Below are 16126 nucleotides of genomic sequence, written 5' to 3' on the forward strand. Positions count from 1 at the left end.
ATTGTTGATTGACATGAGTTAGGAACTTAGGGGGTCGGATTTGGTTATTGAAAATTAAGAAGCTTTGCTGTAGAAATTTTGAAACAAATTGGACAGCAACTTAAAATAAAAATTGGGAGCAATCTATAAATAATTTTTAAACCAACCTATTTTTCTATCAAATTTTAAGAAGTCAAGATTGCTCCATAAAAATTTCAGGGAATTTGGCCAAGTGGTTTGGAAGATATGATTTTTCGAAGTTTAGTGATTACTGCAAAATTTTCTTGTTCTACAGTACCAACTTCTAGATGCTATAACTTTTGATTTACTTGAAATTTTGAGTTGCTTTTAAAAGGATTTTAAAAATCTATTAGTCTATTTAATTGAGAACAAGTTTCATGTCCATATCTATTTTGTAGACTTAATTAAGTCACTTGGAAGATGGGTTGCTTGCTGAAAATTCTGAATTGATTTGTGAAAACAGGGCACCACTTCCAATTGATAATTAATTAATCAAATGAAGTGATATGAACCTGAAACTTGTGGATTTTGAAACTTAGAGGTGTTGATGTAATTTCACCAAAATTTAGAAGTGACGGATTAGAATTGAAATTATTGTGAAATTAAAAAAAAAACACCGCTGCTGGCTGTCTTTTCTGGATCTTTATAAATGCAGTAGCAGAATTCTAAAACTTGTATAAAATTCAATTCTAATCCAAATTTAGCAAAATCTAATTCAAATTAAAGATTAAGATCTCTAGAATTACCTTACCAAGAGAGATGGTTTGTACATAAATATTCACAACATAAGAACTACCTAGCAAAACAGCAAGATGCTGCCCCAAAAAATCTAAGGACAGCAGTCTCAGATTTTTTTCAATATCTAGCGTCAAATTACGCAGAAAATATGAGTTCTAAACCTTTGAAAACTTGAGTTCAATACAAACACGTGGACATAAAGTTTGCACGAATCCGAGTCCGTTTGTTACCTTACTTATTAAATAGAAAACTGCTTGCCAAGAAGGTATTAGGCTAAACAAGTCTGGAAAGTAAGAATGTAAGTTATCCCTAGAAAGGTTTAAAGTTAAAAGGTGATGCGGAGGTATGTATGATAAATCGGTGATGCGGAGGTGCATATGATAAAACGGTGATGTGGAGGTACGTGTAAGTAAATGGTGATGTGGAGGCATAAAAAAAAGAAAAGAGAATGAGGAACAATGAACGAAACATAAATTGAGAATTGTATATTGAATGGGTCTTGTGCCAAATTGCTAATGCGAAAGTGCCTGCCTAATTGATAGCCTGAGATTGCTAATGCGAAAATGTTTGCCTAACTGATAGCCTGTCTCTTACCGTGATGCCAAGATATCCTAATTGACATGGTAAAGAAACCATATTCGGGGTTTGCCCCGAGTAACGTAGGGTTGCGGATAGACAACCGATGCATGAGCTCATGGCCTGCGCTAGGAACAGGCATGCATCATCATGTTTGTGCATATAAACTTCATGTGAATTATTTATAGCCCTTTTCCTAATTGTCTATACCATTTACTTGTTGTTTGTATGTTTGTGTTCTACGTTCTGTGTTTGTTCTTTTTCTGTTTCACGACAACTTTGAGACAGATATCTTAGGCTCCCCTTTTACCTTGCTGAGAACTTTAGGTTCTCACCCTTCTTTTCTTTCTTTCTCCCCCTCCCCAGATAGGTTCGGCAGAGGAGCTCTTTGATTTTTGTTCTATTCTAAGCTATGAGGATTTGGTGCGTGGCCGAGTCTTTATATGGAGCACGCTTTGGACCACTTTCTTGGACGATGTTCGGAGATCACTCCATAGTTAGTCGCAGTGAATCTTTCGCTCCTTTTTTATGATCTTAGTATTACTTTTCCCTTGCTTTTGTAGTACTTTTAGAGGGGTAAGACATCTTAGTAGTTTGGTTCCAGTTTAGGAAACCCGTGTGAGGGTTGGGACTGACTTCTTCTTTTGCATCTGTACATATAACTTGGTGTGATACTCGGCTTATGATAGACGGCACGTATCCTTAAACTTAACTCATGTGTATATTTGTATATATGTTTATATATGTTATTTTCTATTGCCATGTGTTTTTTTACATCACAACTTTAAAGAAACTAATCCTGCGAGCAACTAAACGCTAATCCACGAATAATAGTTTATTCACGATTAAACCGATAAAGGCTTCTATTAATATTTGTTTACAAAATCTGAGTCTAGAGCAAAGTAGGCCCGTACGACGAGTAACACTTGAACATTTGCCATTGGTCATGACGTGTCGAAAGTTGGGGTGTTACAGAAGTACCCTCATATTGCCTAATATGCTTCTTCGTACGCATAAGGTAATCCACATATTCCATTGTAACCCCCCATCCCTATCAAGAGGAATAATCAAGCAAGGATTGTACTTTGGGAGTTCTTTTTAAAACATAACCTTTTTCTTTAAATTTTCCAGTAAAAAAAATGCTCCACATTCTTTGGATCTTGGTCCCACCCCAGTTAGCGACTTATCCTATCAGGACGGTAGATCACTGGACAGATCAAAGCTCCACAATGAAAGTCCCTATCCATAACAATCAAACCAGGAAAGAGGGTAGGAGAAGTACACAGAAACCAAAAGTCATAAGCCCCTTCCTTGCTAGTGAAAATATCATTGCGGTCATATTCAAGATCAGTAGAATATATATGATGAATAATCGATGCACTAGGCTGGTAAGAGGTTACGTACGGGCGGAAACCAAAATTCTCCTCGAAATCAATAACATCCTCCAAAGATTTAGAAGGATGAGCTGAACCCCAAATACAAACACGAGGACTTGTCCTCTTATCTGGAAGAATTGTAGGGGGCTTAAGGATGGGAGCAAACTGAGAGAACCGCTCAAAAAGAAAGAGTTGAAGAAATATTTCGTCAATAAAAGCCAATACTGGAAAGCGACCATGAACAATCTTGAGTTGCTCATATATAAACTGCTGAAAAACAGATAAGCCAATGGCAGACGTTCTCCTCCAGCAATCAAGCAAGCTAAGAGAAACACTCCATGGCTCATACACTCATCCGCGGGTCCCAAAAACACATATTTACTTAATCAATTAGCGACAAAAGCAGCTTCCCTAAGATATGAAGGAACAGCAGGAGCAGGGACAAACTCACCATTGAGAAAATCACCAAAGAAATAACAAGACCAATTAGAGTAAGAATACTTAACAGTAATCTTCTTCTTCTTGGAATCTTGCTTGTCGCCAACCACGTCTTTTCCCTTCGAGGACCCACAAGTCTTTGGATGCTTATCCTTGGAGAAGATTTCTTAACACACTCACTCTTGGACAACTTTTTTGCATATCGACTAGCATCACTTAAACTCATTTGAAGATGTCTCGCAAGCTTAAGCAGATCAGGATCTGGGCAAAGAAGAGTAAGATCCACACTGCCAAACACCGGCAGTTGAAGAAGAACCTCAACATCTTCTAAAATGGGTGAAAACTTACCCCGAGAAGTCAGAAAAGTACGAGTCTGAGAACACCACCTCTGCCAAAGTAAACTCATATCATATCCATTTCGTTGAACACCCAAGCCTGCCAAGAAGAAATCAATTAGTCCTTCTTCAATATATAGCAATAAAATAAAGAAATGATAAGAATCAAATGGTAGAGAACAACCAATCTACAGATGTGCGGATAGTCTTAGCAACACCAGCAAATTTTAATCTCCTCACAAAATTACCTCCCTCCTCAAACAATACTGTGAATACCCGCTTTTGCCGAACCTTATTCACGTGAGTAACTGCCTCATATTTGAAAGATGCCCATGAAAATTCTTGGCACTTCAACCGAGAACGAAGTAGAGTAGGACCCACTTGATATGAAGGCTTCTCAACAAATTCACCTAAAACTCTACAATCTGAAGAACCAAAGCCGGGTTTCATAGTTTTATCGATACCTAATTACAAGTCAGAGGAAGGAGGGTCCAAAAAAGGTTTCTTAATCAGAGAAGGATCCACAAAAGTGGTCCTATTATCTAATGGTTTCACCCAAGGTTGGGGGATAGATTCAGAAAACCCGATGGCATATTCTTGAGGAACATCGTTCATATCATCCATAGAAGAGTCAATACCCAAACTATTACTAGAGTTCTCTGGGTCATTATCCACTATCTCAGCAAGTTACACACGAGGCATGACAACAAAAAGAAATAATTCCTAAAAAATGGGGGAAAGAAGGAGAACAACAACAACAAAGTAAAGTGAATATCAGGATCACATGAATATTAACGACAAAAATACTCAAAATATAAAGGAGAATATTGCAGAACACTTAAGAAATTCTAAAAAAGTCAAAGAGCATCGCACGTCAAGAAAACAACCAAGGAGTTCTCAAATGAAACGAAAAAACAAAGATACAAATGAGAATATAACATCTAAAGTTGTAAAGTGAAAGATCTTTATCAAAGAATCCTTATAGCTAATTCCAAAATTAGCAATCCAATATACATGGAGATGAGAGGGGTTACATGAGAACGAAGACAAAGAACATAATAACAAGGATTCAAAGTAATAAGAGTACCAATGATGATCACACAAATTTAAAGTAACAAAAGTTCAGACTAATACCAAAAATATCAAATATACAATAGCAGATATTCAAGTGCTAGAATCTCATACAAGAAAATAGGAGTACACATTATATCACAAAAAAAGGAGCAAAGCTAAAAACAAAAGGAAGAAAAGAAGAAAAAGAGTCTTACCAGTTAAGAAGACAGAGCGAAGTTGAATGTGGAAATGTCCTCTGCCCTAAGAAAAATTCCCCATTGTTGAAGAAGACAAAGGATTTGGATGATGGCAGTGATAGTAGTGATAGTACTGAAAAATATGTAGAAAAATACCCTAGCAAGGATGATGATAAACACGCTCTCCCTAATCTTCATGCCTCTCTCCAATCCCAAGTACTCAAAAATTTAAAAGCATCAAATCAAGAGAGTAAGAGTTTATCCCCTTTACTTTTCTTTATATATATATATAAAATAAAGTAAAAATAATTCTTTTTAATCAATTAAATTAAGTCATCCATCTTACTTTTAAAAAATATATATACAATATTTAAAAATAAATAAATAAATAAATACAAATAAATTATAAATGTATTTATTTATTTATTTTTTCTATTCAATTATTTATTTCCTTATTAACATTCAAAATTCTTCCAAAAAGCATCCTTTTATTCATTTTTTTACGAGTACATAATAATATCATACTTGTATTTTATTATCATAATATATACAAATATATATGTCATCATAAAAAGAAATGAATAAAAGAGAGAAGATTTGATTCTTTAGAGTTATAATATGTTAAAAAAATATTATTTTGATATTATGTTAAAAAATTAAATTAAATTATTATAATTCTATTGAGTACCAAAAATTCAATGCAGCTTAAGAGAATACTTTGTATCATCAAAGATTGTATGGAGCTTATGATTGTGTATTAAAAATATAAATTTTTTTGTACATAAATAATTTTTAAAATGACCTAAAAGCATGGTAAAAAAAAAAAGTCAAGTTTCTCCTAAAGGTATTGGGTAAAAGGATGAAATCCAAAAGAACACCTTGAGGAGTTGATTTTCTCTTCAGTGAGAACTAAATGGTGGAAGTGGATTGGTTGTATTTGGAGTGTAAAGAGTGTCATATAGTTAAAAGAAAACTAAACGAAATGTCCCTTTACTAATTCACATGTCATGATGAACTTTAGTTTAACTTGTGGAAATCAACTTCTTACATTTCTAGTTGAAAAGAGTTGAAGTGACAAGAATACCTAAAAATATTCAGGGTAAAAGGAGTTGGTCAAACATAAGACTATAACCATTAGACAATAAATTCTCTTTTTAAAATAGTTTTACACTATAAAAGGACCTCAAACCACCTCTTAAAAGGGACCTTTTTTTATTTTCTGAAGTTGAGAAGCTCAAACAATCCATCTTTTTCTCTCCTCAGATTTCTCTCATTGTTCTTCATTTTATTCATCGATTTCACAAGCAAAATTGGCCTTCGGGTGTTCTACCAGAACACTCGACAACCATTAACTAACCCCTGTCTACTTTAACAAAGTTCTTTCATCCTCTTGTGACATTAGTGGAGGTCTAAACACTTGTTCTCCACATCTATTTCTCATCATTAATTCTTGTATTGCTTATTTGTCGTTAATAGAAGTATTTTTCTCGAAGTATACTTACTCCAAATCTCTCATCTTTACCATTTTTTCACTTAATCTATTTTTCACAAAACTCACCCGAATTAATATCTTAGTAAGAACAGAAGCTACAAACATCACAGCCCCAAAGCCAATAATTATGGCAAGCAAAATAATGACAACACTAAACACATTTATCATAATGACAAACATCCCTAACAGAGTGACAAATATCCATACCAATATTTTAAATTACAACAATCAATCAATAAAAAATTATTTAATTTTATGACAACTCACAAAATGAATAAAAAAATAGCTAGCACAACAAACCTTATCCAATGCATGGAAAAACTACTCTAAGGGATAGTAGTTCTCAATATTTGACAAGAGAGTGAGCTACAGGGGAGGGTTTGCAAGAGAGAGTGAGCATCGAGGAGGGATGCCTTGCTAGAGAAAATCACCGCCGAAGGAGGGTTAGGGTTTATAGCGTTGGAGACAGACAGAAAGAGCGCCGGCAGAGCGAGCATCGATGGAAGCTTTGCGAGAGACAGTGAGTGCTGAAGGAGGCCTTGCCAGAAAGAGTCACCACCGAAGGAGGGTTAGGGGTTTACAGCGTACTGGGAAAATGGAAGGAGCAGCGGTGGTGGGAGCGCCGGAAGAAGGAGCGCTGACGGAAGCATTGTGACAAAGGAGAGAGTGCGATGCCGACGATGAGCTCTGTGCAACGGAGGAGGGTTCTTCGAAGATTTTCGATGAGTTCAGTGTGTTTTGAAGAAAAGAAAGAGTGTTAGGTATTATTGTGTAACTCTCTCGGTAGTGTTTCGAAGAAAGAGAGGTGGGAAATCTAATTTTTTTTGGAAATCTTTTGGCCACGCTTTTTTGAGGTGTCAAAAAAGTTAAAAGAAATAGGCACACTTCAAAAACGTGACGATAATAAAAATATTTTGTCATGCTTAAAGAACATGTCTGTTGTTTGATATAGCCATGCTTTTGAAGCGTGACAAGAAAAAATGTGACTAAAATAATCAGTAATTAATCACCACTCTTATAAAAGCGTGGCCGTTATGTGGATGGCAAAAAAAAAAAAAGTGTGATGACCAACCTTTTTTCTTGTAGTGAGCATTTAATGTATCATTAAGCTAGGTGTAGTTTAGGTAAGTGAAAGAGTGATAAAATTCTTTAAATTTGTGTTTGTAATCAAACTTTGATTATAATAAAAATTCTACGATAGTTTATGATGGAGTTCGAACGTAAGTCTCATAATTTTAGTGGTAAAAACATAACCAAAATATACCGTTGTGTTACATTTTTTTGCCCTATCAAAACGAGACAAAAATTAAAACAATCTTTTACTTTGCAATTTCTGTACCATCAGTTTTATAAACTATCAAAAAAGTGATTATTTAATTCAACTTCTCTTCTCAAAATTTTACAAAATTGAATAATATAGTAACTAAAATATGCACGGCAATAAAATGTCTTACCAAAAGTTCGTTTCATACTCTCTTGAAATATTATATTACAGTACTAATGATTTACATGTGATGTACATATACATATATTAATAGATCCATAGTAAATTATGATGAAAAAGGAAAAAATTCCATTCAAACATATATTCTGTGAATCGCTCCATCTAGTAACGCATCAATTTGACTCACCCATCCATATAGCGCAGGTCATCCACTAGTTTAATAAATTTTATTGAGGTTTACATTTCTTCTCCATAAGGCAAAGGAAAGAGTTCCTTAACCATTTGTTTCAATTATCAAAATGAAATAAAAATAATAAGGAACTACCATGCCCTTGTGCATTTATTATAAGACACGCATGTAATGCATGCTTACTCCCAACTGTATATTATTGTATTCCAATAACCAAGTGTCAACGTCAGTTTGAAATAGAACACCATTTTAATTATTCAAGTTTTCTCTCTAAATGGACAATGGGTCCACTACATGGAGAAACATAAGGATATTAGATGATGTGGTTGATCAAAACCAAAAAAAAAAAATGATGTGGTTGATCAAAACTCAACAACATTATTGTACTCAATGACAAGACAATATTTACTACTAGGGTTTAAGAGAAAAAGTCATCCGATCCGAATGTTTAATTTATGTGCAGTGCGATTTGAATTAGATGAATTTTCTTTTGGAAATTCGATCCGATCCGATATCTAATTACAAGCGATTTGGATCGGTTTGGATTTGTAGTTTTTAAATAAAAAAATTAAATACATATAACAAGTCTCAATATCAAATTTTAAATAATCAACAATGACATAACAAGTCTTAACAATATTTTAAAAAGTCAATATAACATAACAATAGAAATAAAATTATAGGTTAGTTAAAATAAATAAATAAATAACATTTTGAATATAAAATATTTATTAAATAATAATAATAATACATGAATAATAGAAAAATGTATAACAAATTGAACATGTTATAAGTATAATTGTAAATATAATAATAAAATAATAATATTATAGCACATTGTACAATTTGGATTAGATCGGTTATGAAAAATAGATCCGAAATCCGATCCAATTTAGTGATTTACAAAAAATAGAATCCAATCAAATCCGAATTAGTGCGGTTTTAATCAATTTTCAATTTAGATCGGATTAAATTGGATAAACGGTAATTTAGATCGGTTTAAATTTGAACACCCTATTTACTACTGCTATTATATGTCATTTTTAATTTGAGAGATGCTTATTTGAGCTAACATGTGCATACAATTATAATCGAAAACGCAACCACTCTTATTTGAGAGACTTGTTATTATAATATATTCAATCAAGATTGCGTGGAAGAAAACTGAGAGATATTTTTATTAGATTTTATCAACTTAGACAATTATAGGGTTATGTTCTTAATCTTACACTATCATTTTGTTTTTTGTTTTTTTTTTGTTAGTGTTATATTATATGTATATAGTTGTCAACTTATAGTTAATAAATAGTAACGAGAATTGATTTTTTTTTTCAAATTTTTTTATTGAAAAAAGTATGAGTTTTTATTATATTTTTTAAGTAGTAGAATAAAAAAAACTATAATCTTATTCAAGATTCTGTTAATTTTACAAAAAAGATGACCTGTTTTTTTATGACCAAAAAACAATAATTTGACGTTTAACAATAATTATGTTTTTCTGTTAAATTTGTCATTTTCTCTTAATAGCAAAATTTATGTGACATGTTAGATGTTGATGTGTGGGAGAAATATATAACTCTGTCACCAGAATCTTCAACTAGAACAAATAATTTCTCATAAAACATCATTTCTTTTTGAGACGAGAGATTTATTTATTTTCGTCTTAACTTATTTTACTTCTTTATTATTTTTTGAATTAAGTATAATTTTAATTTTTATAGTTTATTCTGAAAATTGAAATTGTTCCTAATATTTTTGGATTAATTTTTACATACAAGTGTTTTGTATTTACAAGCTTTACAAGTCTGAACGAAACCCACTCATTAAACGTGTTGCTTGTTACGTGCCTTTTTAACAGAATTTTAAATCAATTAATACACAAATATATAACTTCCATTTTTTAAAAGATTTTGTTTCTTTTTTCAAGTTTCTTGCCAAATTTGTTGGATCTCCTTCATGTGTTCTCTCTTTGCTTCGTTTTTTTCGATTTTCATGGTTTCTAAAATCAAGCTTTGAAATCGTTTTAAAGATAATGAAACTTCAAAAATACACCCAAACGATTACATAAATACACCCAAACGATTACAGAAATACACCTAAACTGTCACAGAAATACACCCAAACGGTTACAGAAAGGATTACAGAAATACACTCAAACGATTACAGAAATACACCCAAAGGATTACAAAAATACACCCAAAACAGGGGGAGACAGTATATTTCTTCTTGAAATCTTTTAATATTTTGCTGGTTAAGGATGAGGCACATGGCAGAGACAATCTAGAAGAAAAACCTAGAAGAACAGTAAAACAGTATTTTGAATAATGTTTCTTCCTTTTTTCTGGTGATTTTTGATGGAGATTTGTATCTTTACTTCTTGATTTCTTCTACTTTTCACGAGGAGTTGGAACGTTTCTGAAGAATCGTAGTAGTTTGTTCTGAATGTCCCTTGAATCTTGATGGTTTACGTTTTGATTGAGGAAGAAGAGGAAGAGTGAACGTGTTGTGGAAGGGGCGTGTGTTTTTTTCTTGATGGTTTGTGTTTTGAATTTTGATTGAGGAAGAAGACAAAGAGTGAACGAGTTGTTGAAGAAGCGCGTGTTTTTTTCTTAGACGTAGAGCAACTTATATAACTTGTAAGGCAAAAATGCTTGTATGCGTAACAGACCTCAATATTTTTTTGGTTCGAAATGATCTTGTCGTTCAATTTAATATTAAATTTTTTTTTTTAAATAATTTTTAAATAATAGAAATACACCTGATAACTAATATACGCTCTTCTCTCTATAGTTAGTTTCATTATCATCACCACTACCGTCTCAGAAATTATTTTTTTTAAAAAAATTCAATTACATCAAATCCTTCAAATTTCAACGACAACAACAATAAGAAGCACTCAGATTCTTTAGAAAAAAAAAACAGAAAAAAAATTCTATCAATTAGGGAGAGAGAAAAGCGATACATAGAGAGTGATGGTCGCCGACCTGGTGCCTTCACTGCTGTTCCAGAGGATTGTGTAAAAGAGACGAGTGCCATTTGATTATGCATGTGGGAAGTAAAAGGAGGACTGTGTAAAATAACCCCAAGTTGGTAAAAAATAAAACACGCTTGAATAGTTGATAGTAGTTGATACTCTCTACTACAAAAATTAAATACAAAAATCAGTGAGCGACTATGAGCTGCCACAGTAGACCCGTTAGCACGCAACACCAATGCTCTTTGAAATTCTAAAATATATCTCTGAACTACCATTAGAACCTGAAGTTGTAAAGAGTAGTGCACGAGAAAAGAATTGAATCGTGCTCGATTTCTTTTAAATTGAAAATAATTAGAATGCTTATCAACTCCTTGACCTATGTGCAGCAGAAATAATAGTTAGTGTGTTTAGACAACAAACTAGTTTAATTAAGTTCTTTAAAGCCTAATTTTTTATATAATTTAGATATTTTTTTACGAAAAAGCTCTGCAGTGGCTTGTATGCTTTACAAGTTTATTAAATAATAAACTTAAAATACTCGCTCCTCCAGCTACGTTGATTACACGCGCTATATAATATGCCGCGTATATATAACTTCCAAATTTAAAATATTTGTTTCCTTCTTCGTTTTCGTTATTTTGAGATTTGGTTGTTCTTCTTCTCGCGCGTTTTCCTCATTCTTCTCCATCGATCTTTTCCTCTTCTTTTCTCACTGGTATGTTCTTCGTTTACGTTCTCTTTTTCTCTCTCTGCAACTCGAGCTTCGTTTTCTCTCTTGATTTGTTGTTTTCTGAAATCAAAGTTCGAACTCGTTTTGAAGATAATGGATCCTTCAAGCTCAGATTCTGCGCTGAATCCAGGCGATGTGGATTATGAATTTGAATCTAACGAAGTTCCTGAGGTTTGATTTACAGTAATTTGTATAGCATTGTGTAGTTTAAAAATTGCTGAACATTGTTTAATTACCTGGAATTTATAGCAGACGCTCGGGTGTAGATCAATTTCTTCTTTGGGTGTATTTTAGCTATAAGTGTGGGTGTATATACACTTTACTGGTTTTTTGTTATTTTTAATTGAGTTGTTGTTGTTCAGGTGTATTATATCAGACATGATTGGGTGTGTTTTTAGTTTTTGACACGGTGTATTCTGCAGTCTGTGTATTGACAGTTTATGGCTTTAAAGGTCATTCTGTAGTTGAGTTGTTTCGGTTCGGGTGTATCATATTAGACATGATTGGGTGTATTTGTATCATATCTATGGGTGTATTCACAGTTCTGACACGGTTTATTGTGCAGCCTCTCTCTGTTGTTGATGACGAGCTTGTTCCGAAGGTCGGAATGACCTTTACGACCCTTGAAGATGCCAGAAAATTTTACAGGAACTACGCCAAGGCTGCAGGTTTCTCTACAAGAGTTCGGTGCACAAATAGGAAGGGAAACGAGATTAAGAATCAACTGATTACATGTAGCAGAGAGGGAAAATGGAAATCTAAAATATCTCCAACCGAGAAGACCAATCCGACAGCCGGTTTAAACTGTCCTGCAAGAATTTATATACACACATTGAAGGATGTCGGTGCTTGGATCATTTCAAAGGTTGTGCTGGATCATTCACACCCCTGCTGTCCAAGCAAAGCAGAGATGCTCAAACAGCACATGGAACTAAGCATGTCCATTCGTCGTACGATAGAGAATAACGACGAGGCCGGTATCAGACCAAGCAAAACCTACCAATCATTTGTTGCGGCTGCCGGGGGTCACCGCGAGTTAAATTTCATCGAAAAGGACGTGAGGAATTACATTACCAGGGAAGTGCGGAATGTTTCCGAACAAGAAGATGCAAAGGAATTCGGGAAATATTTGTTAAGGATGAAAGAGAAGAATTCGAATTTCTTTTTTGAGCTCGAACTCGAGGAGGATCAATCGATTAAGCTGGCCTTTTGGGCCGACGCAAGAAGCAGAGCCGCCTGTGAGTATTTCGGAGACGTCATTTCATTCGACACCACCTACAATACAAACAGGTAACAAACTGTCCCTGTTTATGATGCTAAATTAATTTATTTTTACGAATCCACAGCAGAGGTGTATATTGGCTGTGTCATTGGGTGTATTCTAAGCATTTGTTGGGGTGTACCTAATGATTTTGCATTCTGGACCATGGTAATTCGTTTCAGGTATAATTTGGTCTGTGGTTCTTTTGTCGGCGTGAATCACCACGGTCAGTCAACACTTCTCGGATGCTCTTTGATGAAGAACGAAGAAATTGAATCATTCAAATGGTTATTTCAATGCTGGCTTCGTTGCATGGGAGGAAACGCTCCGAAAGGGTTTCTCACCGATCAGTGCGCATCAATGAAAAGGGCTCTAGAGGCCTGTATGCCAACAACAGTTCACCGCTGGTGTATTTGGCACATCATGAAGAAGATTCCAAGCAAATTAAACGGGTACAAGGGACACGTCGATATCGAACAACAAATGAGCCATGTTGTTTGGAACTCTCACAGCAAAGACTCATTCGATAGGAATTGGAACGATTTTCTGGTGAATTTTGGTCTTGCGGACAACAAGTGGCTCTCAGGTAATGTGTTTTTAAATTCTGCAGCAGAGGTGTAAATTGTACGACTTCTCGGGTGTATTTTACTGTGTATGTTTGGGTGTATTATGCAGATCTGTACGAAGACCGTCACATATGGGTTCCTATCTATCTGGACCACCACTTCTGGGCAGGGATGAGAAGCACACAAAGGAGCGAGAGCATGCATTCATTTTTTAACAAGTACATCACCCGGAACAGCTCGCTCATTCAGTTCGTCAAACAGTACGATAATTGTCTCGGAAGCAGGGAGCAAGCAGAGAGAGAATCAGATGCTGCAGATTTTCATACGGTCATACCGTGTGCAACCAAATCCTCCATCGAAGCTCAGTTTCAAGATGCGTACACCCACGCAAAGTTTAGGGAAGTCCAAGCCCAATTCAGAGGAAAGGCGAATTGCATCACCAGATTAAAGAATTCCGCTCTAGGCTATTCAGTATACGAAGTCGGAGAACAAGTTTCCAGCTCAATATTGGACAAGTTCGCGGTTACCTACGACTCAGTTGCAGCCGAGGTAAAATGCCAATGCTTATTATTCGAGTCGAGAGGGATACTGTGCCGTCACGCACTAAGCGTGTTAAGCTTCGAACAAGTAAGCCAAGTGTCCCCTAGATACATACTGGAACGATGGAGCAAGAAGGTAAAGAGGCGACACACACACATCAAGAGCAGCCACGACGAGCCACTAATGGAGCCAAGAAGCAAGAGGTTCGACCAACTGGTTTTTCGTTCGCAAAATATTTGCGAATTTGCCTCCGAATCGGAGGAGCTGACTGCAATTCTGCACCGTGCGTACGATAACGTCATGGCCGAGATGGAAGCATTAAAAGCCAAAAGGAAGGGGACATCTTCTTTATCCCACGAAGACGCCAACTTGGAATCCGTTAACGAGCTTCAAAGCCCGCCAAGGATTCGAACAAGAGGACGTCCAAAAAACAGGCTAGGTTCAAAGCTGGAGAAACAGATTGCAAATACCAGAAAGAAGAAGAAGACGAAAGTTTTAAGCGAGGTAAATGTAATGTTCTTTAAATTTGTGGCGATTGAGTTTATTTTTCTCGTTAATAGTTTAGCTAATGCGTGAGTGTTATATTCAGATAAACCTGTTTGATGCTGCATCAGCGGCGTATTCAAGTTGCAGCCAATATCAGGGACAAGTTATAAATTATCAGTTCAGGGTACCAGCAGCAGGGGATAACTCTTTGGGTGTATAGTTATAGAGAGTATGGGTGTAAAATCAATGTTACTTTCGGGTGTATTTTTGTTAATAGACAATTTACATATAGACACATATATAGATACATATAGAACAAAAGCTGTAAAAATTCATAGGTTATGGGCGATATATTTCAGTTGATGTTTTTTTTCATATTTTAGTACTTGTAATTCATTCATTTTGAATACTGCACAGACAATTGGGTGTATATTTTATTCAACCTTGGGTGTATTATTAGACTTGCGTTGGGTGTAACAGTTTATAATATGCGTATGCCTTGATTTTTTGCTTTATGTGTTTACCACCTGTAATACAGTTTTTCAATACATCACAGACAGTTTACCAGCACAGATAGTGTAACTATGGGAAAAAATATACATGGAATAGAAGTTTTTGATAAATGGCAAATATTTACATCATTTGTTCAATTTACAAACTACCCAGTTTCTATATCCTCAGAATTAATCTGACAAAACGGACTCAATAATACAGAGGATGGCTTCGACAGCCTTATAGCACTAGTCTCTCTAATTGCCCGATCTCTCTGTTTATTCATCTCACTGAATAGTATCCGGGAAGCATACTCCACTCTATAGTGGTCCACCTCCTCCTACAATTAAAAAGTATGTTATGTTTAAACAGAAATATTAATTCAGTAAAGTAATACAGAGTTATATAGTTCTAAAGACAGTTACCTGTGTCCAGTTATCCCATTCATACTTCCCCTTTTTAATGTTTTCCGGCTCTATTAACTCAAGCCACTTCATTACGTAGATAGCGCAGTCATAGCTGAAAACGAAGAAAATAAATTACAAATCTCATTTAGGAAAGTTTAAGGTTCAGAGTCACAAATCTATACCTTGTTTTTTGGCCTGAAATTTTAACATATGGGGCTTTAATTTCCTTCTCCTTCTCGCCTTTCTCGAGAGGTTTCCCACCGGCATATGCTATCAATCTTGAAAATACATATCCCTTAAATACCAAAACAAGTCAGTAATACACCCGAATCAATGGACAAGATACACCCAATTGAATATAGAATATACACCCAACTCAACTTTCAAAATAGACGTATCTATTAAATTAAAGAAGACAGAGGGAACTTACAGTGAATTTATTAATGTCCTTTCTCTCGGTGCTTGGAGCTTTTTTGTGTAGCGGGTCAAGTATTTGACATTTCCGCGTTCTTGTATTTATCAGCCATAACCACCAATGTCCCGAGTGGCAAACAGGAGCAAAAATCTGAAGGATTGCCACATTTTCAACAGTCTGTTATTTTATTTGGCATATAAGTAAATAAGCGTACAAACAAATTTACGAAACAAAAACTTACATATGGATGCGAACTTAATTTTTTTCTATCTATGAATGGAATGAAATTGGGGTAGGCTTCCACCCTGAATTCTCTGTTCGTTTTCGGAGATATGAATTCCCCCCTTGGGTGATCCGAAAGTGCCATGCTCTGCAAGAATTGCAATACAAGAAATGAAAACATGAAAATATAC

Source organism: Arachis stenosperma, chromosome 1 (genome assembly GCF_014773155.1).
Source record: "Arachis stenosperma cultivar V10309 chromosome 1, arast.V10309.gnm1.PFL2, whole genome shotgun sequence".
NCBI lineage: Eukaryota > Viridiplantae > Streptophyta > Magnoliopsida > Fabales > Fabaceae > Arachis > Arachis stenosperma.